This window comes from Protopterus annectens, chromosome 2.part1 (assembly GCF_019279795.1).
Source record: "Protopterus annectens isolate FY-2018-M chromosome 2.part1, PAN1.0, whole genome shotgun sequence".
In the NCBI taxonomy this organism is placed as follows: Eukaryota; Metazoa; Chordata; order Ceratodontiformes; family Protopteridae; genus Protopterus; species Protopterus annectens.
In genome coordinates this window covers 400,534,421-400,561,197 of record NC_056729.1, presented here as the reverse complement: position 1 = coordinate 400,561,197, position 26,777 = coordinate 400,534,421, and positions in this window count along the sequence as shown.

The window sequence follows — 26,777 nt, the reverse complement described above, 5'->3', positions numbered from 1 at the left end:
GAGAGAGTTATGCCATTTAACAGCTTGTTGCCGGAGGGACAGATCATTTTTAAACCACAGTAGAGAGGAGTTATCCAGATTGAGCTCAGAGAGAGTCAGTAGTAATTTGCAGTGGGATACCATGTCAAATGCCTTTGACAGGTTTAGGAAGACAACAGATACTGAGTTACAGAGATTTCTTTGTTGGTTGACATGGTCAATAAAGGATATAAGTGCAGAGGTGGTACTATGGTTTGGCTGAAATCCATGTTGGGAATTTGCCAGCAGGTTATATTGAAGAAGATGATTCAGTAGTTGGGTTTGTACACATTTTTCTAAGATTTTTTATAGGGAGATAGTATAGCTATGAGGCGATAATTACTAAGTTCTGTCAAGGATCCATCTTTGTGTAGGGGGATGACATAAGAAATTTTCCAGAGAGAGGGGACAGTGTGTTCAGCTATGTATCTATTGATGAGTATGAAAACAGGGTAGGCGATGGCAGAGGCGGCAATCCTGAGGTGATCAGTGAGGAGTTTATCAGCAGCAAGAATGGTGGGTTTCAATTTGTCAAGGTGTTTATTAGAACTGGTTTTAGAGAGAATTGGGTGTTGGTCTTATGGTGACAGTTTTGTATTTTGAAGGTATTTGTAGGTAGTGGTGAAATTGTTGAATAACTTTTGGATGGAGGAGGAGATGAAATAGTCATTAAACTGGGTGGCAATATCATTGTTATCACCCTCAGTGTTAGGGTTTGTGGAGGTGATTTTGCCTGGTTGGAGAATGTGGTTGATTGTGGACCAGAATTTCTGTGGATTGTTGTAGTGAGTGTTTTGTAGCTGGATATAATAACTTTTTTTGTCATTATGTATTTTTTTTTTTTATTTGTTTCTGAGCTCTAGGACGTACTGTCGATTTGTACTTGTTTTGTTGGTACGCCAGTTTGCCCAAGCTATGTCTTATTGTTTGAGTAGGGATCTTGTGTCCTTTGAGATCCAGGGGCTGGGTTGGTTTTAGTATGAATTATATGTTGTGGGGCCATAAGATTAAGGATACCTAAGAAGGTAGTATTAAAGTACTCCATGGCTTCCTCTAATGGTAGAGTTTTAAGAGGTCACCATTTTTTTAAGGTGTTGATGAATTGGTCGAATTTTTGGAACTACGGATAAAAAGTAGGATAAAGGTTTTATGTGTTTTGTGTGCTGTCTTAGTATGAATGTGGGTAGGTAATCACTGAGTGAGTCAGGTAACATACGAGATATATTGGCAGATGAAAGCTTGTTGGTTAGGATCTAGTCTAATATGGATTCCTTTTTGGTGGATTTGTCTATACGGGTGGGGGTTTGGATAAGCTGTGTGAAGTTAAATAGGTTTAAGTGGTACTTAATGTGGGATGCCGTGATAGAGGCCCAATCAATGTTGAAGTCCCCCAGGATAAGTGTCTCCTGAGGGAGGCTGGTGGAAGTCCAATGTAAAATGGACTGTAGAGTGGCAATATTGTCTCCTGGTGGTAAGTAGACACCTATAATGTTGAGTTGTTTCTGCTGGTTTCATTTTATATTTGCAAACAGGGTTTCTGCATAGCCGAAAGTGGGGATATCTTTATGTATTTGTTGAAGAGTAAGGTTGTGCCTGTAAAGCAGGGCAATGCCTTAAAAATATTTTATATATAAGGATTTATATTCAGATTTACAAGTTTATCCATAACACCTGTACGGGGAATAGTGTCAAAAGCCTTGGACAGGTCTAGATAAGCTGTATGCACTGCATAACCATTATCCACTGCTTTGGTTACTTTTTCAAATAAACTAATGAGGTTAAAGAGACAAGACCTTCCTTTGAGAAAGCCAAATTGATGATTTTCAATGTTCACATTAATGAGGTCTGAGACAATGCACTCCATATCTTTACATTTGAGGCTAGTGGGAGTAATGAGTCTACAGTTATCAGGGTCTGCGGTTGGGCCACCTCTGTGTAATGGCTTAGATTAAAGAGGTTAAGTAGGGCTTCAAGAAGGCCATATTTGGCACTGATAATCAGGCAACCTAGTATATTATCAGGAAAATGGATGAGGAGCTCTTAACTTTTCAGAGTGCTGAGACAACTTGTTACATATAATTAAAGGGATGAGCAGCTTATGGAATCTGTGAAACAACTGTTATTGTGGGTGGAGTAAAATTTTCACTAAATTTGTTAGCTAGTATATTAGCTATTTCCTTTGGGGCCATACATTGTACTACTTCTGTAGACTAGCTCCAAACATTGTTGGGGGTTAGTTCTTAACTTCCTCACATAGTTTCAGCATGCAGTGTGGTAGAAAAACCCAGAATGTTTCACAACAGCCTCAGATTACTGGCACTGGCGGTATCCTTGTTAAAGCCAACTTTCAATATGGATACTAACTCGGGAATGACTGGTAGCAGCTGGGCTACTGTTGCATTCATGGCATGTTTGTCAGTACTGCCAATATTGGTAAATGTTAAAGGTCTCTAGTCAGTAGACTGGGCAATATTTTTATCCAGATGATATTGATAAATGGCATAATAAATATGAATTTGGGAAAGGGCCACTGCTAATGATGCATCATTATAGCCTTCAACAACACTGTGTAAAACAAGGGTGAGTCAGAGTTATGCTAATGAGGCAATGCTGAGGTCTTTCTTGTTGTGGCCACAGTTATCTTTGAATCACATTTTCTCACATTTTCATAAACTGACCTATCTGAGGTAGGTGGTTTACATGACTGGTGATGATATTTCTAAATAGCAGGGTCCATGCCTTCACACATCAGCATATTACATGCTACAATATTCCAGTGTCAGGGCTATTTTATGTCTCCCACAAAGTTTATGGCTCTCAAGACACTAAGTCCAAAATCAAGGGGAAAAATAAAAGCTAGCAGAGGCAGAGATCTTGAAATCACAGACAGTTTTTAAATGTTGGTACTACTGACAAATAAACTTGCAAGACTAACAATTAGACTAACCTGCATTTTCTTAAGTAAAAGAAGTCTGTAGCTATAATGGCTGTCATTATTTACTGGCTATAATCCTGAATATTTTCTTAAAAAAAATCAATGATTTTAGTCAGAAAAAAGCAGCATTTGAGCCAAGCAGGGACAAATCAGGGACACTTGACAGGTATGTTCAAATTGCTTACATCAGTAAACTTGTGCAGGCTTATAATCATATGGCCAGACACATACCTAGAGCAGGTTGAAGGGGACAGTTGCCATGTGCACGAGCTTAGTGATTACGATTTCCAATGCCAATTAGGCAGAAGTGCAGTACCGGCAATCATTACCTGCATTCATTCATTTAAATAGCCAAGCAGGCTGCTAAACTAAGTGACTGCATGTGTGTGCATTAGAGAAACACAGAGTTGGCTATGCAAGTGTAGCAGGAAGCTCGCTAACACTCTTTTCCTTTTTTTGCAGTGGGTATGAGGAGCAGAGGATTTTTTCTTGGTGTTCTGTGTTAGGGGAATTTTCTTTTTTGTTGCTCAACTTTGGGTTGAGAGGGCACCATTTCTGGGGACTAACCAAGATACAATTTCAGGTAGTTATGGCTCTGCAAGTAGCTAACTTTGTCATAGGAAATAATTTTCATATATAACAATTCAGTTCCTCAAAAGAGCTGAATGGACTAGAACTGCCCAGTCAGATAAAAGTTATTTTATCTGTTCTTTGTTTGGAGCCTTTTCTACAACAGAGTTAGCCTATCCTCAGTGAACCACTAACGTGGCACTCTCCTGCAATATCATTTTGTTCTCCTAATGTGTCCTTAATAAATGAGTGCCAACAACGGAACAAGCATGGTGTCTCTGTCTATATGCTTTTCCAAAAGCTGGAATTAACTGCCCTCAGAACTTTTATACTCCTCCCTGCCAAAGACCTTTTTAAAACTTCCCCAAGAAGCTGACTTACTCTCTTGCAAAACGTGCAGACAGTCATCGGAAATCACGGTGAATTGCGGAAATGTTGACAATTTCGACATCAAAAAGTCGGCATTTTGAATGTGTTGTAAATGTGACCGTTCAATGTTGTCATTGAAGACATTTTATTTCACTTAGGTAATCACTCATTGAAATGTTCACATTTTGATGGTAAACTATATATATATATATATATATATATATATATATATATATATATATATTTTTTTTTCCTCCCCAAAACAGCCCTGCCATACTTGAATGTATCTTTTCTTGGTTATCAACAAACATCAAAATATTAACCATCATATCTGATGATGTTAACATGAACTGGGCAATGATTAACAGTTTGTGTAGCACTTTTTCATGGATCCTGTACAACTTTGTGCAACATATTAAAACCCTGACCTTCTTTAACAAACACCTCACATTCTCTCTCAACCCTGGACTGGATCCTCACAACCAACCCCCCCTCAAAAAAATATTCCAGTCTGGTACACTAGCTAACATTAGTGACAACCACTCAAATTATGCTATTAGAAAGTATAATAAGAACCCATCTGTTCCCCACTATAATAGGGTCAAAATCTAACTAATGTTAGCATCAATTCTTTGAGATGCACTCAAACAAATAAACTGGCATCAGGTAAAGTGTCTTGCACTAGGTGAAGCAACAGAAATCTTCCACAGTTTTCTTAGACATCCTAAATGCCCAAGATCCACCTAAGAAAAAAAAAAAACACATAAAAACTTGCCCTGCAATATTCAAAACACAAGCAGCTAATAAGGAAAAGCAATTCAGCCTGGAAGCAGTGACAGAAGAACCAGAAATCATGGACCTTCTCATACTACAGAACTCAATGAAATTTAGTAAAAAAAAAAAGACAAAAAATATATTTTACTTCACAAGATGACCATGACAAAAAAAAAAACTAAAGACTTTCTGGAACCAGTTAACCATCTCATAAAACCTGACAAATCATCTTAGCTTAACCTTATGCCCAGTGACTATATTATATCCTGCTTTTTCAACTCACACTTCATCAGCCCAACTGAGTCTCTCCTTCAAAACAACTCCAGTAAACCCTCTTACTCATTTCCACTCAAATCCAAACTGACTTTGCGTCTTTCTTACTACAACCTGTCTCAACCACACCCATGAAAAACTTGGCAGTCACAGTCTCCATACTCATCAGTAGGTCCATAACTAAATCCCATGGTTTCAAAATCTGGAAGTAAAGTTGTATATTATCCCTTCATAAAGGTGGCAAATCTAACAATCTTAGTAACGTCATGCCAATTGCCATATTACCTTCAATGCCAAAGATTTTGGAAAAATGAGTTCACTCACAAGTATTACAGTGCCTTTTAGATTAAAAAAAGACTCTCTAGTCCCTCAGCATGGATTTTATCCTAGCTACAACACAACTGTCTTAGTCGTCATCTTCTTTCAGCTGTTCCCATTAGGGATCACTACAGCGGATCACCTGTATCCATTTCTTCCTGTCCTCTGCATCTTGCTCTGTCACACCACCCACCTACATGCCCACTCTCACCACATCCATAAACCTTATCTTAGGCCTTCGTCTTTTCCTTTTACCTGGTAGCTTCATCCTTAGCATCTTTTTCCCAATATACTCAGCATCCCTCCTCAGCACATGTCCAAACCAATGTAATCTTGCCTCTCTGGCTTTGTCTCCAAACCTTCCAACCTGGGCTTACCCTCTAATATACTTATTCCTAATCCTGTCCACCCTCGTCACACCCACTGCAAATCTTAACATCTTTAATTCTGCCACATCCAACTCAAACTCCTGCCGTTTTGTCAATGCCACTGTCTCCAACCCATATAACATAGCTGGTCTCACTACCCTCTTCCTTTTCACTCTTACTGGTACTCGTCTGTCACAAATCACTCCTGACACTCTTCTCCACCCACTCCATCCTGCCTGTACTCTCTTCTTCACCTCTCTTCCACACTCACCATTACTCTGAACTACTGATCCCAAGTATTTAAACTCATCCACCTTCGCCACCTCTACTCCTTGCATCCTCACCATTCCTCTATCCTCCCTCTCATTCACACACATATATTCTGTCTTAGTCCTGCTAACCTTCATTCCTCTTCTCTCTAGAGCATATCTCCATCTCTCCATGGTCTCCGCCACCTGTTCCCTACTCTCACTACAGATCACAATGTCATCTGCAAACATCATAGTCCATGGGGACTCCTGTCTAATCTCATCTCTCAACCTGTCATAGTATCTTTCCTAAATACTGTCACTCTACATTGTAATAACGATCCTTTGGTTTCTAAAACCCTTCTTTATCTCTTAACAACATTCAACACAGTCTGCCATTCTAACTACTCCATAAGCTCTCCGTTCTCCACCTTTCTATTGAATTATTACATTGTTCCATAGCTACCTAATTAAAAGAATACAATATTTCATGTGGCAGACAGCATCCTCCTTGTTTACATAGGCATATCTCAAAACTCTATACTGGGCCTTTTCCTGTGGAATATATTTATCAGTCATCTAAATGCAGTTTCTGACCCTATTCACACATTTAATCTGCAGACAACTCCACCCTTGTTTGCTATTCTCCAGCCATTAATGAAATGCAAGCCAGAACTCAGGAATCATACTCCTTAGTTCGGTGGTCTCAAACACAAATAACCATTGATGTTGTATGTAGACTAGCAAGCTTGTCAAGGGCCAAAATCTCCAAAACAAAAGAACATGCAGGTGGTGTAGCTACAACAATGGTGTAGGCTCCCAACAATATTAAACTGGATATTGTCCTAAATAGCAAACTTCTTGGAGTTACCCAGGACAATATCTTAAAATTTGACCTCCATATCTCAAGTATCATAAACAAATCTCATCAAAAACTATCTACCTTAAACAGAATCAAAGCCTATCTCTCTGAAAAACCCAGAAAGGCTATAGACAATGCTTACTTCTGACCAAGTACACTCTGTGCTTCCCCAGTCTACCCTAACCTTTGTACTGTTTGACGACAAAGACTAGACAAATGTTACAACAAAAAAGCAATGTCTGCCTCCATTCTCTCTAACAAACTCTCCACTGTATTGTTATACATAGAAATAAATGGATGGAATTTCCCAGCTACATTCAATACATCCAGCTGTAGGTAATCTGCTCTTTTCTGCACCATCTGTTCCCCACTATAATAGGATCAAAATCTAACTAATATTAGCATCAATTCTTTGAGATGCACTCAAACAAATAAACTGGCATCAGGTAAAGCGTCTTGCACTAGGTAAAGCAACAGAAATCTTCCACAGTTTTCTTAGACATCCTAAATGCCCAAGATCCACCTAAGAAAAAAAAAAAAACACATCAAAACTTGCCCTGCAATATTCAAAACACAAGCAGCTAATAAGGAAAAGCAATTCAGCTTGGAAGCAGTGACACAAGAACCAGAAATCATGGACCTTCTCATACTACAGAACTCAATGAAATTTAGTAAAAAAAAAAAAAAAGACAAAAAAATATATTTTACTTCACAAGATGACCATGACAAAAAAAAAAAAACTAAAGACTTTCTGGAACCAGTTAACCATCTCATAAAACCTGACAAATCATCTTAGCCTAACCGTATGCCCAGTGACTATATTATATCCTGCTTTTTTAACTCACACTTTATCAGCCCAACTGAGTCCCTCCTTCAAAACAACTCCAGTAAACCCTCTTATCCATTTTCACTCAAATCCAAACTGACTTTGCTTCTTTCTTGCTACAACCTGTCTCAACCACACCCATGAAAAAACTTGGCAGTCCGAGTCTCCATACTCACCAATAGGTCCATAACTAAATCCCATGGTTTCAAAATCTGGAAGCAAAGTTGCATATTATCCCTTTATAAAGGTGGCAAATCTAACAATCTTAGTAACGTCATGCCAATTGCCATACTACCTCCACTGCCAAAGATTTTGGAAAAATGAGTTCACTCACAAGTATTACAGTGCCTTTTAGACTAAAAATGACTCTCTAGCCCCTCAGCATGGATTTCATCCTAGCTACAGCACAACTGTCTTAGTCATCATCTTCCTTCGGCTGTTCCCGTTAGGGGTCGCCACAGCGGATCATCTGTATCCATTTCTTCCTGTCCTCTGCATCTTGCTCTGCCACACCAACCATCTACATGTCCACTCTCACCACATCAATAAACCTTATCTTAGGCCTTCCTCTTTTCCTGTTACCTGGTAGCTTCATCCTTAGCATCTTTTTCCCAATATACTCAGCATCCCTCCTCAGCACATGTCCAAACCAACGTAATCTTGCCTCTCTGGCTTTGTCTCCAAACCTTCCAACCTGGGCTGAACCTCTAATATACTTATTCCTAATCCTGTCCACCCTCATCACACCCACTGCAAATCTTAACATCTTTAACTCTGCCACATCCAGCTCTAACTCCTGCCTTTTTGTCAATGCCACTGTCTCCAACCCATATAACATAGCTGGTCTCACTACCCTCTTGTAGACCTTCCCTTTCACTCTTACTGGTACTCGTCTGTCACAAATCACACCTGACACTCTTCTCCACCCACTCCATCCTGCCTGTACTCTCTTCTTCACCTCTCTTCCACACTCACCATTACTCTAAATTAGTGATTCCAAGTATTTAAACTCATCCACCTTCGCCACCTCTACTCCTTGCAACCTCACCATTCCTCTATCCTCCCTCTCATTCACACACATATATTCTGTCTTAGTCCTGCTGACCTTCATTCTTTTTCTCTCTAGAGCATATCTCCATCTCTCCAGTGTCTCCTCCACCTGTTCTCTACTCTCACTACAGATCACAATGTCATCTGCAAACATCATAGTCCACAGGGACTCCTGTCTAATCTCGTCTGTCAACCTGTCTTAGTATCTTCCCTAAATACTGTCACTCTACAGTGTAATAAAGATCCTTTGGTTTCTAAAACCTTTCTTTATCTCTTAACAACATTCAACACAGTCTGCCATTCTAACTACTCCATAAGATCTCCATTCTCCACCTTTCTAATGAATTATTACATGGTTCCATAGCTACCTAATTAAAAGAATACAATATTTCATGTGGCAGACAGCATCCTCCTTATTTACATAGGCATATCTCAAAACTCTATACTGGGCCTTTTCCTGTGGAATATATTTATCAGTCATCTAAATGCAGCTTCTGGCCCCTATTCACACATTTAATCTGCAGACAACTCCACCCTTGTTTGCTATTCTCAAGCCATTAATGAAATGCAAGCCAGAACTCAGGAATCATAATCCTTAGTTTGGTGGTCTCAAGCACAAATAACCATTGACGCTGTATGTAGACTAGCAAGTTCGGCAAGGGCCAAAATCTCCAAGACAAAAGTACATGCAGGTGGTGTAGCTACAACAATGGTGTAGGCTCCCAACAATATTAAACTGGATCTTGTCCCAAATGGCAAACTCCTTGAAGTTACCCGGGACAATAATTTAAAATTTGACCTCCATATCTCAAGTATCATAAACAAATCTCATCAAAAACTATCTACCTTAAACAGAATCAAAGCCTATCTCTCTGAAAAACCCAGAAAGGCTATAGACAATGCTTACTTCTGACCCAGTCCACTCTGTGCTTCCCCATTCTACCCTAACCTTTGTACTGTTTGACGACAAAGACTAGAGCAATGTTACAACAAAAAAGCAATGTCTGCCTCCATTCTCTCTAACAAACTCTCCACTGTATTGTTATACACAGAAATAAATGGATGGAATTTCCCAGCTACATTCAATACATCCAGCTGTAGGTAATCTGCTCTTTTCTGCACCAATCATTAAAGTGTCCTTCCCTAATCTCACTGGTGAAATGGTATTATCCCATAACAGAACACTGCTCTAAAGACAAATTCCTTGCCTGCCAAGACAATAATCTTGACATGAATACTAAGATTCACCTCCTGAGCTTTGCTCTTGAAATGAATTTCTTGCCATGCATGTCTTAAACACATAATAAGCAGGTTATGATCAGCAACCTTGCTGCCAGAATCCCATTTTTGCATCGTGATGTAGAGTTCTGCTAAAGCTTTGCAACATTTTTTTCTTTTTTTACTATAGTATTGTAAGATATGCCAGTTATTGTTAACTACATCAACCATTTTTGTACTCCTGCTGGTTTAGTTTCCAGGCCTCTACTGTCAGATTTATGAGTTAACACAAGTAAACAAATAAGTAAACAAATGCATAAAATGCATTGCCTTTTCTCTTAGGTATTTATCTTTATGTGCATTCTCACACAGATCCTCTAACTTTGCACACAAGAACATATGAAATCTTGCCTAAAGTTTATAGGCTCAGATTAGTACGAGGTTTATGGCATAATGGCCATTGAGAAGCTTAACCACAGACATATTGGAATTTATATATAATACTGCAATCATTTAATTATTTTTAAAGGTGTATGGGTACAGACACTGCTTTGGGTGAGTAGGAGTTAATTCACAAGGTGAAGAAGATGTTAGACAAGGAACCCTTTGTGTCTGATACTGTTGATAGAAATTTATGAGGCTAATTGTATTCACATGTGTTAGCTCTCACGTCTATTCCTACAGTTACAAATTGTAAGGTATCTTTTATGGCCTAGATGTAAGGCCTAGGTCACATTTCAGAAGATGATAAGACTGAGAACAGGGATGATTATTTTAACTTGAATAATAAAGGCTTCAGTGCCAATCAGTTTTCCCCTTTTAGTTCAGGTTCATGTTCAGGTTCTTAAGTGCCTAAGCCAAAGCACTATACATGCATCATTCAATAACAAATAATAAAACAATAATAAAACAACATATATAAGATTGGAATGCAATCAATAAGTTATAAATAAATTAAGAGTAACATATATTAGTGGTTAATAATAAGTTAAGTCAAATAAATGTACTTTTAAGCCCCTTTAAATCTAGCCAAAGTAAGCGTATCCTGGAATCAACCCAGGAGAAAGTTCCACAAAATGGTCCTTGATAACTGAAAGTGTGGTTGCTAGAAGATTCAAGATTGTATCATAGAACCACAAGACGACCCTCGAAAATGGTTCACAATGTACAGTTTGGGTTATGCTGATGTAAACAGTCTTTTTGTCATTAAGAGCAAGACAGACTAAGGCAAGGATATTGTAAATAATCCACTCTGTTTCTGGAAGCCAATGCAGATCCCATACAATAGGGGTAATGCAGTCATGCATTTAGGCTCCTCTAAGCAAATGACCTGCAGACATGTTGTTTTAATTGTACTCTAGCAAGCTTGCTATCTAGATGACTAGCATCTATAAAATATGCAAATGAAATGGCACAAACCTAAGCCATCCACTAGCATATCGGGAGCGATGCTCAGGTAAAATTTAAGTAATAATCGCTAAGCTTGTATGGGGTCTTGAACCATTAGCATATTAATCTCCTATGAACCTATGAACCTATAAAGGGAATTACAGTAATTTTAATGGGAAGAAACTAAGGCAGAAACTACAGTTGAAAGTTCATTAGGAGGAATAAGGTTTTTGATAGGCATGATGTTCCACAGATGGAAACAGATAGATTTAACGACATCTGAAATATGATCCTTGAGTGTCAGCCTGTCATTAGCAATCATGCCAAGATCACACACCTTTGACACAAATCTGCCTTTGTCTCCATGGCAGGAACTATCTGGTGACAAAATAGGCAGAGAAGAGTCCTTTAAAGACACATAAAATAATAATGCTACAGTCGTTGGGATGTTGTGTTTAAGCCTGTTGCTGACCATCCAATCATGGATGTGTCCCAAATCTTATGTAGGGAAAGTAAGGGCCAACAAAGAATCCTAAGGGCACAAGAGGTAAAGTAAAGTTGTATGTCATCAGCATAGCAATGGTATTGCAAACTTCATGAATGATCAATGTCACATAACAGCAGTAAGTAAACAGTAAGAGAATCATAGTAGGCTAAGAATGGATCCCTGTGGCACTGGACAGACCAGTGTAGGGGAGGATTAACCCTTGACACCAGCCACTGGGTATGACCTGACAGATTAAAAGAAAACTAGTGAAGGACTGATCTAGAGATGCCACAGAAGTGTTTCATCTGATCTAAAAAAAATAGAGTGGTCCATACAAATGACCTTTCATGTTACAATTATACCTTCTGATCAAAGGAAAGATTTCCATCTATATTTTATTAGTGCCTTAACCACAGATTCTGCTTTAACTGACTGACTTCTGTGAAACTGGCATCAGAACTATTGTGACTTCCCAAAGGGGTATATGCTGCATCTGGCATTGTTAAATGCTAGACTAATGTTTTTTTAAAAGGAATGGGCTATATCTAACTCATGCTGAAATACCAAGATATATTGTTAGGAGAAGAACAACTGCATTAAAATGGTAGTCATCAGCAAACTTGCTGGTATGGAACTTGTGGGTACCAATCAGTTATCAGGATGAAGAAATCTGAAAGAGGAGGACTGGGTATAGAGCCCTGTTAGACCCCACTGGTTATTGTGACCAGCATGGTGAATTGGCTACCCTCTCATTGACTGAGGTCTTCCCAAGACTGATCTAGAAATCTGGCAGATAATGTAAATATTAAACATGAGTTCACAGAGTTTATCTATAACTTCTATGCCTGCAAGATGGAGTCCAACATTTTTGTGAGACTGTGATAAATTATGTGTGCTGGCAACTTCTTGTACAGTACAGCTTTAACTTCTATAAAAAAGCTGACATAGTTTAAAGCTGTATTGCACTGTACCCAAAAATACAAAAATTCCCAATACTTTTCCTATCCAATGCCACCAGTTTCCTTTCACAACTCTGTAGATGATACAAGCAAAATTGATTGGGTCATTAGTTCCCTGGATCAGTTATAGGTCCTTCCTTAGTCACTGTAATCTAGTGCAACATTCTTGGGACCCAAACCTGTGGAGAGACAATATAAGTTGTGCAGGTGTCTGCAATGTTCTACTTAATGTTGTTCTTCTTTCAGCTTTTCCCGGGTAGGGGTCGCCACATCGGAACTCCGGTCTGCTAATGATTGGCAGCAGATTTTTATGGTGCCGAGGTGCCAACTCAATGCCCAACCTTCAACGAAACACACCCATTCTATGCATGTCTTTTGAATGCCACTCGACCGCAGGGAGGACATGCAGACTCCACACAGAAGGTGCTGCAGCCGAGAATCAAACGGGAGAGCCTCTTGCTGCGAGGCGACAATGCTACCTGATGAGAAAATAACTGGAGATAGTGTCAATATTGTCTAGGCCTACAGAGTGGATGTTTCTAACCTTAGACAAAGTCACTTCTATTTCTAAAGGTAATGTTTGGTGGGTTACTCACAGGGTACAGCAGTGAAGTAGTCACATGCAAATGTATGCTAAAATTAGTGCTAAATTTTCTTGAAAGGATGTTACCATCATACTTCTCAAGTGTACCTCATTACGAGGAACGTACCTCATTTGGGGTCTTAAAAAGTTCATGTTCCTCGAAGTCCCTTATTGAAAGGGTCTGACACACATTCTCTGTTAGAAATTTTTTAACTGATATCCATGGTAAATAGAAATGAATCATGTTAATTCATTAAATGATCTTTTTTGTAATACCAGCATATTTCAACCATCCTATGACCTTCCTAGATGAAGTTGTTAGTAAGCTGTTAGTATGCATTCCACATTTTGCCCATTTGTTCCACATTATGAGCACTAGTTTTCCTCATTTTGGTGATGAAAGGTTGAGAGCTATGGTTACCATCATCTTGGTTTAGAGTGTACCATTGACCTCTAATACACTGCGGTCTTGGGAATTATCCCTAATTTTCATCAAATGATTATAAAAGGTTTATACCTCTTTTGATCTGTTAGTGAGATAGAGTTCACAGACCTTGGTTTTGCAATTTATTTTTGGTTGACCTGTGTCTGGTTTCATTTGAAAGTGGCGAGATTCATTCATATTTTGATAGCAGCTATTCTTCTTTTTTAAGGTTTGCTTTTTTGAAAAATATCTACCACTGAGTTTTGTTTTAAGATCTTCTATCATACTTTAAATCCCATAGAGATATTATTTATGCACTGAATAAGGATATTAAGGTTGTTATAGAATTGTTCAGTTGTATTTTGCTATAGTCAACATTACTGAGGATATGATTCTAATTTGTGGGGGTAAGGACCTCACTTATTTTGAGGTAGACCCACATACAAAATCCCCAGGAGTGATGTTTTCCACACAGGACTGAATGGGGTTTGGTGGACAATAATCCTGTGACATGGTCTAATACTTTGAGTTTATAAGTTTAAGGAGGCACTGTGATATTTGTTAATAGAAGTAGGTTTGCTCCAGTTAACTGTCTGTCAAAAGTATTCCCTCAAAATTAATACATTCATCTGCATTGTCAATTCTTCAGGTTTGGTAAAATATTCATTGCGTTCCTCAGGGGGCAATGAGGTGGTCCAAGAACTGATAATTATTTATTTAATTGTTAACTGGATGACTCAACTGGACACAAGAGTCCGTTCCCAGGGGCAATATGAGAGCGCTGTATGGTTATGTGATTAGCTCAGTCATACAATAGGCAAATGGAGGCTGGAGAAATTAAATGCTCATTGCCTGAATCCTCTGGGCTATCATATATTATATTCAATATTATTGTGATATTTAGTGTTATTAAGTATTGAAAGGGTTCTTATCATCTCAGCCTTACACCCCTAGTTGAGTTGTCTTAAAGTGCTATACGCAGGAATATTGGAGATGTTGTATAGGTCCTTGAATCCATATTTTAGTGGTGATACAACATAGGTTCATAGGTTGTTACTAGGCTTACATTGCAGGAGACAATTGAGGACCCTATCCCAAATTCCCAGTTCCTCCAAGCAGTGTCTGATTAAGTGACTTGCTCAAGGTTGCACAGAAGGCAAATGAGGGATGAGGGAATAAAATCTTTACCACTGGAACTACAGCTCAAAGCTTTAACCCTCTACACCAACTGCCAGTCTCCATCCATATAATGCTTGGGAAAGTCAAAAGGCTGCATATTCTTTTGTTTAGGCTTCTGACATTGAGAAGAGGCATCCTCATATTGTCTGACTCGTTGGAAATCAGCCTAGGATAAGCATCGTTTTTGCCTATAAAGCACTAAATGTGAAGCAGATTTCCTCTTCTGAATGTGTGTCTCCTGCTTAAGGAAGTAAAGACCTTCAACCACAAAGTAATGTCAACTGCCGTTCATCTATTCAACTTATATTATATAACCTGTATCCAATCTCACTTAGTACCATCTGCCAATTACCTAACCCCTAAATCCTGGTGCCATCTTAAATGAGGATAGACTCTTTCAATTACTACATGGACTGTTTCAGCCATGGAGAAGGAAGTGGAGAGAATAGGCATGTTACTCTGCATCTGCTTCCAAATGGAGAACCCCATCTCACTGACTCCCACATGAACTATGGCATCCATGGTGCACAGCAGCTTTAGTAATGGTGTGTACCTTACATTTATCCCAGAAAGACAGGTAACTGTTATCTGGTCCTTTTGACAGGACAGACTTGTTATCTAATTAGTCAGTCATCGGTTGGGAGGTTGTCATAGTGGCTAAGTTATTTATCTTACAGACAAAAGGTGCAGGGTTTAATTCTCACATGGGGTATTTGGCTAGGCTTAAAATGGCCCACAAGGGCAGTTAGCCTAGTACTGATCTATGATCCTGTGATGACTGAGTTCATATAGGATAAACTGTATAAAATCTGTAAACTCTTTCAGGGGTGTTATTAACTTGTGTCATTCTGTGTGCTGGCAGGTGAATCTGCCTGGATAATGAAGTGTTGTTGAGCTTGTGTGTCAGAAGCTCTGTGTTAGTACATTCAGATGCCTTTTGAGGAGTTATTTTTAGGAACTCTGAGTAAGCTTAGTGGAAGGTGTTTACTTATTGCTGTAAATATATGCAGGGATTTTAACTTCAAATTGTTCACTATGCTTCTACCTCTTTTATACTTGTTTATGTTGAGTAACAAGAGTTGTTTTTGCCTAACATTTGGCAGTTGACATACTTCCTTTGAAAAGTATCATTCACTCCAATGGAGGACCAGGAAGTTTGCACTGTAAGGTCCAATGGGCGGAGGCTAAAACCTGTTGAAAGAATCAAATCATGTCCTCATATTTCAAACAAATGTTCGTATCTCTTGAACCATAGGGGTGATGAAAGCGATATAAATGACAAAATCTTCAGCACAAATTATTTTTATAGTGGTAGTATTCTTTAGATACTGGGCCAGATTCACGAAGGCTTGCACAGAGTCTAAGAGTAGAGTAAGACTCCATGCAGCCAACATGTCTGCCGAGCGATCCAGGAACAGCCGGCAGGGGCATGCAAGAGAGCTCCAAAAACGACTCTTGTACGGACAGCATTAGTTTATGCAAATTACCTCATTTGCTGCTGAAAGCTATGCAAATGAGGTAAATTTGTGATCCAGGAAACACTAACCTGTCCGAGTAAGAGTTGTGTTATTTGCAGAAATGTACTCGGTTGGCAACTGAGTACCATTCTGCAAATAGCAAAACGGAGCCATGACAGCTCCAAATAAAGGATGCATCCAGTTGAGGAAGCATGCCAATGGCCAAATATACAGCCATTGGCATTTTTATCCGTTGCAAAATAATAAAAAAAATTTTTTTTTTCCTCGATCTCCGATGTTTAATCGTAGCGTAGCGCAGCGCCGTGCAAACGTGCGGCGCTCTAAAAACCAGAAAAACAAAAAATAAAAGCCACAAACAGGGATTTTATTCAAAATATTCATCTGCCATGCAAGTGAATGGCAGGCTGAAGACAACATGGCTACTGAGTAGAGGTTGCTAAGGGGGGAAGCTCAGTCTGAGAGATGTAAGCAAGCATTAGTAGGCAATCCTATGCAAATGAGGATAAGGATAGTGAATCCCAATTTTTCCTGCTATTTGAACCATGTCCCTAAAGTGTAAGAGTAGGATAAGGGGAGTAACAGAGTAGAAGATGGGTGACATCATGAGGGGGTATGTATCTAAAAGACTGTAAGCTTATTGGAGCAGAGTGGCATGTGTTTGCTGTGAGTTACTCAGGACTAAAAAAGGTGTGTCTACAGTTGACTAAACTGAAATCCAGAAACCGAAGGTGTACGCTGTGGCTATCACTAAAGTTTCTTGCACCCGTGTGCGCGCATGTAAACCCATCTAAGCCTGTGTGTGCTTGTGTGCGCCCGTGTAAGCCTGTGTAAGGCTGTCTAAGCTTGTATACATGAATGTGCACCCACCTAAGCCTGTGTAAGCTTGTGTAAACCTGTATGCGTGTGTGTGCGCTCGTGTGAGTGTGTTTGCGCTTGTTTGTGTGGCGCTGCCTCCTGTGGAAATAGAAAGGGAAAAGGAAGGAAAAGAAGTAGTAGGAAATAAACCAAGGAGAACTAGCAGAGCTGCCAGGTGAAATCAATCAGAATCAGCCAATTACACAGGCAGTACACTAGCCCAGCCCAGCCCAGCACTTAAAACTCTGCAAACAACATTCCCCCATGTTTTTCTCAGAAACACTGCAACACTGCAGTCAACAAAGAGAAGTGAAAACTTAAAAAGCTTAAACTGAGATATAAAAATGTTAGGGGCTGCCATTGCTGTTATAAGGCAACATGTACAAGATGCTGAGGGTGGTGCCATTGCGAATGCCGCTGGGCAACCCACAGTGAGGAGACAGAGAAGAGTGTACAGACCCAGGGTAACCTACCAGGGGCTACATGAGCTGGAGATAGTGGAGCGCTATAGAGTGGACAGAGACCTCCTGCAGTAAATTGTTGAGCTGTGCAGGCCACGCCTCACACACAGAACCAACAGAGGGGAACCCATCCCAGTGGAAACCAAGGTATGTGTTGGCCTAAGAATACTAGCAACAGGTACCTTCCAGAGACCAACTGGTGATATGATGGGGATTTCACAGGCATCAGCATCAAGGGTACTGCACCAGTTCCTGAATGCTATGTCACCACATGTCAGTGATCAAGTATATTTCCCCAGTTGCCGTGAGGTATTGGCCAGCAATATGCATCTCTTCCAGCAAATAGCGGAATACCCTGAGGTAGTGGGTGCAATTGACTGCATGCACATACACATCAAAGCACCAGCTGGTGAACGAGGTAGGGCCTACATCAACTGCAAGGGCTTCCACTCCATCAACTGCCAGGTCGTGTGTGATGCCCAGGGCATAATACTGAATGTGTGTGCTGGCTGCCCTGGAAGCTACCATGATTCCCATATCTGGCATCTGTCGCAGCTGTACCAGACATTTGCCAATGGGGACATCCCCGACGGTCGTCTAGTGGGGGATGCTGGATACGCACTGGAGTCGTGGCTGATGACACCCATCAGAAATGCACGCACACCTGAACAAGAACTCCATAATGAGGCACACGCACAAACAAGAAATGTAATTGAGTGTGTGTTTGGGATGCTCAAGTCACGGTTCTGGTGCCTGGACACATCTGGTAGAGCCTTGCAGTACTCACCAACTACATGTACCCAAATTGTCATGGTATGTGCCATGCTACACAATATGATCCTGTGAAAACAGCTGCAGGAGGAACAGCATGGGGCAGGGCCAAACAGCCCACCACCATTGCCAAGGCCTGCACAGGCACAGTGTGACTCAGAGGAGGAACAACCTCAGCCTGCCCCAGTAGGCAGAAGGAGGCGTGCCCAATATGCCTTGTCCTTGGCAAAGAGGCAACGCATAGCACATACACTGGCTCAGTAGGAACCATGGAAATGATACCTCTCTCTGACTTGCACATAAAATAAAAGGGATGCCTAACTTGACACTACCTGTTTCCAAACATGTATAGGCAGTGTAGTATGTGCATCCAACATAGACAGCCCTGCAGCACCACCTGAGGCATGATTGCCATGTTTTAAGCAATATAAAGCAGTGCTAAGCAGCTTTCACCAATATCTAGTATATGTAAACAAAATTGCTCGTGCAGTGTTGGGCAAGGTCAGGGCAAGTTGAGCAAAGTCAGTTAAACATGCTCATATCTGCTTTACTGTTCCTTAAGCAGTCTGGTCTGGCCAGCATGAAAATAAAAAGCAGTGATAGGCCTTGAACCCAGGATACTGTGCACTATAGTCACAGTACTGCACCACTAAGCCATAATAGCATTTCAGTGGCACACACACAGCAGGACAATTGTACACTAATGCAAACACAAAGCAATGCTGTATCATGCCTCTAAAGAGTCAAATGGGTAATCTTCCCCACACTTCTATGCATTCAGAGAACATCAGGCCAGGCATTGTGAAGTGGGTTGTGTAGGCTATGAAGTCGCAAGCTAATATATGTGACATTGGACGCTAAGATCTGTACTACAGTAGTATGCCTCAAGCCAGTACGGTAGGCAACAGTACAGACTGTAATGGTGTCCTGTACATAGCAGTGCAGGCACAGCAAATGTGTATAAGTGTCAGGTGAAACCCACATCCTATGTACACCCACAGTAACAATCCTGTGTGCCCACGGGTAGAAATGTATAAAGAATAGCTGTCCCCCCTGTATGTAGAAATGTTGATAAGTCTATGCAAAGTGTCTCATGGAAGCCCTGCAGGCACAGCATGATCCCTATTGATCTATGACACAAAGGTGAGCCCTGCTGTAAAAATACAACTTGATTTACCATACACATATAGTATAAATGTGTATACTGTGCATGCTCACACACTCCAACAAATGTAGTGGATTTAATTCAGCATCACACTGAAAGGTCATACTGGGCATGCTCACACACTTAAAGAAATGAAGCAAATGTCAGGCAGGAAGATACTGAAAGGTCATACTGGGCATGCTCACACACTTAGGCTAAATACAGATGTGATAATAAGGGATCTATGGACAAATGTGTATAGTCATCTCTACTTCCAGAAACACATTTACAAAGTGGTCTGAAAATCCTGCTGTGTTCCCACAAACTGCCATGGTCTGTGCATGTAGGTCAAAGGAGGTTGCCACTACTCAGCAGTCATCAGACCTGTCAGAGAGTACCACAACACACTTGCGATGAATGTGACTAGGCATGTTCAGCAGCTAGAAACACCAATGAAGTACCTTAACAACAGGATTACTGGCCTCAAATAGTTGCCCCATGCAACAAGACTGAAATGTAACCCAATCTGTACTCTGTTGCATACTGTCTACTCAGGAGATCTCTGCCCAACAGACAGGTCCATGTCATGGTTACACTCAGATCTGTTCTGAGTTACAGCTCAATGGCACTAAATGTACAGAGCCAACTGATATTGCCAACATGCTGGCAGATAGGATCAGTGTTAACTTTATCCCCCTCTCACCCATGAAAGAGCACATATCTATAATGGAAGACTGCAAAGTTACTGTCATTGTGGCTGCACAGGTAAAAAACCCTCTCCAAAGCTAGTAACACAGCAGACATGGGACTAGATAACTTCTCAGGCTGTGTAGTATCTACGTCCTTGAAGTAAACATTAACATGGAAGGCCTGTGGCTACTGAAGTTTCCAGCGGACTGCAAACTATGAGCCATCATTGTAAACACTAAAGATGTGGACATCCTACAAAAGGGCCTCACTGAGACAGATGGCTGTTGTCCAAGCCATGGGCTGTAGCTCAATGTCAAAAGGTGCATTATCATCATCTTTGTTAAAAACACTGTAGCCAAGAACTACAACATAGGTGGTAGTATACTTCACACTGTAAGTGTGACAAGAGACCTTGGGTCACAGGTGTACAGTGGATACAACTGTGATAAGCACAATGCCACAGTAGTCAGGAAACCCTCTTATGTGGCACACCTCATCACAAAATGTGTCTCATGCAGAATAGAAGACGACATTGTTCCCCTCTACTCACCACTCACTAGAACTATAAAAAAGTGCAACGCCACTGCTGCTATGTACCTCACAAGACAACTACAACTACTGGAAAGCCAGCAGCAATACCTCACAAAGAGCATTAGTTGCCTGAAATACATGCCATACACAGATCATCACAAAATGCTCCATCCATACTCCCTTGCATATCGCCTACTCAGAGGTGTTCACTGCCTAGCATACAAAGCTATGTCAAACTTAGAGCTGTTGGATATTATCCACGTAAAACACTCACAATCACTCTGACCTTTGGACCCAAGACCACGAGTGAAATACAAAAGGAAGGGGTGTAGCCATTTACCTTATGGATATCCACACCTTCAGGTTACTGGCACAGCATGAGGCATTGGAGACCATGCAAGTGCAACTAACATTGGGCAAAGCTGCCCATCAGATTGTAGCCTGCTACAGATCATGTACCTTGTCTCAGGAACCTCACTCAGTATTCTGCAGAACAATGGCAAATATAAAGGTCCTATCAAACACCATTATATGAGGAGATTACAACTACCCAAACATTGAGTGGGTGAATTACTCATATACAATGTCCTTTGCCCAATGTGTCCTAGAGTTAAGAAACTCTAACACCCTGGAACAGCTGGTCAGCACGCCCACTAGAGGTGACAACATACTGGACATGATCATCACCAACATGGGGTACCAGTGTTCCACAACAGACATAAACCCCCCGCTGGTAATATCAGATCATTAAGTAATCACACTGGACATCCACATCCCTCCCCCACACCCAGTCAATGAAACCACTGTGAAGACATTTACAAAAGCAAACTGCACACTTCTCAAGACCAAAGTGGAACATTCTGAAGACCCCTTGCTATAGGATAATGGTATGCAACCTGCAGAATCATTTACAAGTGCATCCTATGAGCATCTACAGGGATGCTGAGGAAAAAGACACCGCTGCTATCTAAAGGTCCAGCTCAATAAACAACAAGCAAAAAATACCTTCTGAGGAAACAAAATGAGTAAAGACCACCACGAAAAGCAAAAAAGTTTTATTACATGTATAAAAGATGAGCGCTTTCACGTACTGCCAAGGTACGCTTCATCAGATGTCAAAGACATTCCCAAAACCTCACTCGTTATATAAAACAACTAATTTTAAAAAAATCCTATAATCACTTTAAACATAATTATCTAATTAAACAATCATTCAATCAGTTGAGAACCATACTAAGAACTAAGCGTTCCTGTATACCTTCATGAAGTAGTGTTCTTAAAATATTCCATTGAGCTACTAAATCAAAACAGTTAAAAAACTCTTTGAAATAATAGTATTAAAACGATAACAAAAATAACAATCACCAAAATATACTAACTTAATCTTAAATATCATATGAAATATGAAACATATTTCATATATCTGTTTCATATATAAATAAAAATACTAACAAAAGTCAACTACATAGCTGTGGTAGCCTCAGCTATATCCTATATCTACAGCTACTTAGTTCCTTGAATACACATCAATATATATGTCGATATTTCTGACTAAAATACATAAAAAATGTATATACTTGACTAACATATATAAATAATACAATGAAAACTTATGGAAATACGTGAAAATGAATATATAAATATATTTCATATGTTTATCATAACAGTATGATGTGAAAGTCTCCTGATATATTCATGAAACTCATAATTATTAATAAATCAATATTAATTCACTAATAGTGACTAATTATTTTCAAAAAATCTTATAATATTTATAAATATTGAACTTAATAAATGATGAAATATATATAAAACTTAAGCTAATAACTTGTCCCATTGACCTTCCATTGCACTCATGCCCATAAAAGTTTTGTTATTTTATCTGAGTCTGCGTGCTTCAAGAATAGGTTTAATGGTTATAAACTGATTGAACCCTAGTTCCTGATGTGCTCGTAACTTAAAAATACATTGGAGTTCTATAGTCTCCAAATGGTTCATATTGTGTCCCCCTCTTTTGTTGGGGATCACCAGCTGTAATGCACTAAATTTAAACCTATGGCCTTCATAAGCCATTGTGTGCTTAGCCAAAGCATTTTGTTGGTTCAACTTCCTGATATCATATACATGATTATATATCCTATCTTTAAGCCTCCTTGTTGTCATGCCTACGTAGAAGGCCTGACACTGATCACAAGTGGCTAAGTATATGAGATTAACATCATCACAAGAAGCAAAAAACCTAGGTCTAAACTCATATTCCAGTGTGGGATGTAAATTTACAAAAGCAAACTGCACACTTCCCAAGACCAAAGTGGAACATTCCAAAGACCCCTTGCTATAGGATAATGGTATGCAACCTGCAGAATCATTTACAAGTGCATCGTATGAGCACCTACAGGGATGCATGGAATGAGACATCACAAATAAAACCAAGATGCACTCCTCCAAAAATAGGACAACAAGCAGGTGTTTGTAGTCCATAAATAAGCTAGACAAGAGAAGGAGGAAATGAACACATGATAGATCCAACTTCACTAAAGGACAGCCATCACTGATCATTATCAGGAAGAAACAATGATCACTCATAAAATAATCCAAGGACGGTATCTAAAGACAAATAGCCAAGAAATGTAAGAATAACAACCACAAAGCCTTCGGTAGCTATACCAGACATGTAGGTGTCAACTTCCAAATATGCTGTCAGCTACTGAAAAAAGGAATGACATACACCAAACCAACTTTCATTGCCCACACCCAGGGGGACATGTTCAGTGTAAACTCCCCCCAATCACCCCCAAAAGGGCCTGTGTCCATCACAGAAGGATGCAGAGACTCAGACGTCATGGTCATGCAGGTAAAGACAGCCCTCACCAAAGCTAATAACATAGCATCAGTGTGACTGTATGTTGTCCCAGGCTGCGTCTTACACTAGGCCCATAAGGAACTACACCCTTACCCACATTCACTGTCCAGACTCAAGCGTACCACAGGCTATGTACCCAAAGAATTGCATTAACAGTCATCCAGCTCCACAAAGGGTGTGCCAAAACAGAACCTGGAAACCATTGCCCAATATGTCTACTCAGCTGGGTCTACAGAGCTATTGAGCAAATTGTCATGGAACCCATACACTGAGACATTGGAGATCTCCAGACACTGGACTCTACACAACTTTGCCTTGTTAAAGGCAGAGCATGGCTCCCAAACCTAGTTGACTTATTTAAAACAGTTACCATGAACATAGATGGAGGTGAAAGTAGTCCACACAGACCACTTGGACCTCACTAAGGGCTTACCACACCATTCCCCACTCTGTCATCATGGACAAGTGTACCAGCTTGAACATTAACAGCTATGTCACAGGATGGGTGGCCAAGTGGCTCACAGATCAAACACACATGTTCATAGTTGCAGGTGCCATGTCCAACTCTAAGCCAGTTACAAATGGCATCACGCAGGTCTTGGTCCTGGGACCCCACCTGTTCAGTAGATACTGCTCAGAGGTACAGGCAAGCATGGCAGGTGTATGGCTGAACAGGTTTGCAGATGAATGGAAACTGTGGTCCATAACTGACTGTACAGCTGACACAGACATCCTCCAGAAGTGTCTTACAGAGACAGATACCTGGTGTCAAAACAATGCCCTCAAGCTGAATGGCAAAGAATGCATAGTCATCCCCTTTGGGTAATACAAAGTGCACACAAATTACCACATAGGTGGTAATCCAGCATGTACGGAGAAAGTCATAATGGCCCTGGGGACACAGGTAGATAGTAAACTCACCTTTGATGATCACATGGCCAAAGTGTTTAGACATTCTTTCAATGTAGGCCTTCTAATGTCACCTAATGTAACCTACTTCGTATAGTCTGATGATGTCATCATCCTACAAATATACCTGTGGAAAGGATAACTCCCAATAATGTGTATAGCCAGTCGTGTTAGTGCGTACTCCTGTAGTATCATGAAGTAGTAAGGTAGGGGGTTGAATCCTGCACTGGACAAGTGTGTGTGTTTGTGTGTGGTCTCCTTGGGAAGGAGCAACCCTCTAGGAGAGTAGTGAAACACCTCAAAAGTGGTAAACTAACCTTTGTCAAGTCTGATGATGTCACCATCCTACAAATATACCTGTGGAAAAGAGAACTCCCAGTAATATGTATTGCACGTTGTGTTAATGCGTACTCCTCTAGTATCATAAAGTAGTTAAGTAGGGGTTTGAATCCTGCACTGGACAACTGTGTGTTTGTGTGTGGCCTCCTTGGGAAGGAGCAACCTTATAGGAGAGTAGTGAAACACCTCAAAAGTGGTAAACTAACCTTTGTCAAGTCTGATGATGTCACCATCTTACAACTATACCTGTGGAAAAGAGAACTCCCAGTAATATGTATAGCGCATTGTGTTAATGTGTACTCCTCTAGTATCATGAAGTAGTTAGGTAGGGGTTTGAATCCTACACTGGACAACTGTGTTTGCGTGTGGTCTCCTTGGGAAGGAGCAACCTTTTAGGAGAGTAGTGAAACACCTCAAAAGTGGTAAACTAACCTTTGTCAAGTCTGATGATGTCACCATCCTACAGATATACCTGTGGAAAAGAGAACTCCCAGTAATATGTATAGTGCACTGTGTTAATGCGTACTCCTTTAGTATCATGAAGTAGTTAGGTAGGGGTTTGAATCCTGCACTTGGTGAGTGTGTGTGCTGTATGTGTGTGACACTGCTGGTCAATGTGTTGTGGGTTTTGCTTTTACTACTGTATGACATATCAGTATGCATTGCACATGTGAGCTAGCTGTGTGGCAAATACATATACATACATGTTACCTCAATGATCGCATGTGTGGGAACCCTGCTTTCTCCAAGAACACAGCTGTCATCCTTGCCAGACTGTTCTGCTGCTTCCCACACCTTAGGTCACATCTGCATGCTTGTGACAAGCCCAGCCACTGCAGTGATCCCTGGCCTAGGTCATCTGTGTCACACAAAGTCATTACGATTCCTATTGGAATGTGTGTGTAAGGTTCTATGGCCGAGGTATATGTCAGACCTGTTCAAACGCAGCAAAGTCTGTCATTGATGACTATTCATAACAGGTGTTGAACAACCTTTGTGGATATGCATGCAGACCCCTTATTACTTATGTGATCCACTGAGGGATCTCAAAATACCTTTGGAAATGTGATTAACAAATGACAGATGACGTAACACTTGGTTGCATGTACACATCGGTACCTGTTCACCATGTTGTTGGCTACTACCTATGTGGTACTGTGGGGATAATATGTTCTGTAAAGGTGGATGACTATGCTTAGTTTGGCTTATAGCTTTCCAGCATGGGTTTGACAACAGGCAGCTGTCTGTATGAAACCCTTGTGCAGGATGTGTGTGTCATCTGGAGAATGCATTATAGGCCACAGTATGCATTACCAGACATGGACGGACATATCCCTACTGTGATTGCTTGTACCTAAGAGAGCTATATGCCAAACAGGCATGGGTGCAGATGAATACCAGTGGTTACTGGCATAGTATAGTACCAAAAGGATCCAAATGTTGCTGTGTGTCCTACATCTGTGTGTCGGTTGTCAAGACATCATCTAACTATTGGTTATGGTCAGGCTGTGGAAGTGATGTATACTACTAGAATGCAAAACAATGACAGATAGTAACAGCATCACCCACAGCACAGTGTCAAACCATGTCATACACACATGTGTAGTCAGGTTCCGAAATGTGTGCAGTACAATGCATACTGGCCACCAATAGAAACTATGGAGTGTTACTGTGTAATACAGAGCATGTCACCCTGGCCATGTGTCCACTATGCACGTATATGCAGACAGTGCACCTCCACCATGTTCACAACTGTACACCTGCAAATCTGTGCTACACACATCCCACACATACTGTCCACTCTCTAACACATGCTACCAATAATGCACACATCAGCCAAGTGGCACGTGGCTGGACAATACCCAATTGGAACCAACACTGGTGTA